Source organism: Malus domestica, chromosome 07 (genome assembly GCF_042453785.1).
Source record: "Malus domestica chromosome 07, GDT2T_hap1".
NCBI classification, from domain to species: Eukaryota; Viridiplantae; Streptophyta; class Magnoliopsida; order Rosales; family Rosaceae; genus Malus; species Malus domestica.
Window position 1 is genome coordinate 33,316,870 of NC_091667.1, and position 2,706 is coordinate 33,319,575.

A 2,706-nucleotide genomic window follows, 5' to 3' on the forward strand; every position below is an offset into this window, starting at 1 on the left:
TTCTTTTAATGACAATAAATTGAATTTACAAGTGAAAAATAATACCTTTAAATTGTAATATCGGAAGCAAATACAAACTCCCGCGTATTTTTTCTACTTTCTATGGTTTTGTAAATTTGACAACTAGCTGAGAAGGAGAAAGAGAGGAGCGTATGATCGGTCATGGTGGGCTTTAGAGTTAGACAGAGAAAAAGAAGGCTATTATTGAAGATAGGAAAACAAGGAGAATAATGTTATGATCGAGACGATATAAAGAGAGGTCCCATAACCTTTTTACATTTTTATTTTTTGTGCATGCTAAAATCATGTTGCAGGTATCCATTATTAGAGAGAGAAGAGCCCCTAATTTTTCCTCCACAAAATTATATCTACGTAAAAATATGTATTCTACTACCAACAACTAGATTTTGAATTTCTTTCCTTATTGTACGGTATTTGTGTATGGGATAGCAAAGCGATCGGAAATAAATTAGGTTAACCATGTCATTTTATTTTATAAACGATAATGTTAGTTGTGATAGAAGTAGATAATGAGTCAGCACTCATTTGATGTATGTATAAATACTCTCTTGATGTATAATTCTGATTCATTCAATGAAAGATTCAGTTCATCACTTTCTATCAAGTTGGTTAAATTGTTAGTTTGAACGAGGATCGGTGGGATGAAATACACACCAGGTCATAGGCATAATTATTTTTCGCCACTGATAAAGTGTCATCTACAGGTCAACCATGTCTTCACAAGAGTAAAATATTTTCAAATGGGTGTGATATCCACACACCCCTTTTTACTTCTCACACACCCTTCTAATTTTCGGCCATCGGATCGAATGAAATGAAGAAGACCAACAGACATAAATTAACAAGAGGTGTGTGAGAAGTAAAAAGGGATATGTAGATAGCACATCCCATTTTTAAAATAGAGACAGGAAAGAGGTTAAAGCCCCAAAAGAAGTTCTTTCTAAAGGCCCCAAAAATATTTGCATCTGTTATGGATTGGATCTATAACGGCCTTCGGTACAAGTTTGGGCTCAAAACGAATAATTGTTATCTATGTTTGGCAGCAGCGGAAAGAACTGCTTTGGGAGGGCCGTGGTGGCGCAAGTTTAGGCCATCTTCAATCGAAGAGGCCCTCTTTAGCCTTATAGCCTTATAGTCATCCCAAAAATTATATTTTAATGAATAGTGTCAGATCATATTTCATACTATCTCCAACCGAGGGGGTCAAAGGACCATAGACCAAACATAGCCCTGTGACAAAAAACCATCTCCAACTGAGAAGTCCAAAGGGCCATAAGCCAAACATAATTTATTATTTCAAATTAAAGACTACAACAACTTAAATTTAAAAACTACAACTTAAATATTAAAAACTACGACTTAAATTTAAAGACTACAACTTAAATATTAAAATTAGAATTTATTAATATTATTCTTTTAAAATTTTGTCCGAGAAAAAAAAATTTCAAATCCAACGGCTACTGGCATCATGCTGACACCAGTAGCCGTTGACATTTGAATTTTGGGCCGCCCCGAGAATGAGCCAGCTGGTTGGCCTAATTTGGTATTTTTGGTCTGGTGAGACCCATGAGCCATTTGGCCTAACTCTCAGTTGGAGGTGGTTTTCATGTCATTTAAGGCTATTTTTAGCCATATGACCCTCTGGCCGGATCGGTTTGAGATGGCTTTAAAGTTGGCATCAACAGTTTCTAAGATTGAATGGTACGCCGAAGCATCCCGTTCATCTTCTTCAGTCCAAGTGATGGCTGATTTAAGATAAATGTGGATGTGGCGACAAGATTGCACGAGGGAGTTGGCGGTGCTTGTGCCATGGTGAGAGATTGGAGAGGTACATTTATTGCAGAGGTGAGCTCGGTGATTTGTGAGCGTCTCCTCGGCTGCTCACATTGAGATTTTGGCGATGTGTGGGGTTGAAACTTGGGATGTCTCTAAATCATTCCAAGATTGAAGTAGGGAACGATGCTTCTCTTATAGTAACAGCTGTCTATAGAAGGGAGATTGAATACTCTCCTCTTGGTTGTTTGATTGCAGATGTAAATTACTGGATTCACAATTGCAAGAGGTGAAATTCTCCGTCTTTGCAATGGTGTTGCCCATCGATTTGCTTTAGCTATTAATCGTGATGTGTTTGGAAGGAGACCCTCCTCATGACGTCCTCCTAGATTCTGAGTTGAAATCCCTTTTTTAATCAATGAATCCCTTTGAACCAAAACAAAAAAAAACAAAAAAAAAAAAAAAACAATGAATCCTTGAAGAAAATATCATTATATATGTAAAGCTTTGAAAGAAGAACATGAAAAAAATCTCAAAGTTTATCTTGATAAATAAGATGGTCCGAGGTCCATAAGATGCTTAAATACTCATATCGAACTGTATTAAAAAACAAAAAGAAGAAAATGATCAAAATTTCCTAAAATCTTAAATTGCAGATTTGATGAAGAAAAATGTCATTATTTGATCAGAAAAGCTATGTATTCGTTTTGAGCACCTAATAAGTCATTTCAAATATTGCTATAGTAATACGAAGTTTGATTACTTCTTGTTCTCTTCTAAATGGAGTATTATGGGCTCAAGAAAACCAGGACCCCTAAATTTAGATTTCTCAAGACCCTTTTTTTTTTTTTTTACTTAACCCTGTCGAGCTGCTCCTCTATATTTTCCACTAGTTGTCCCACATCAACCACA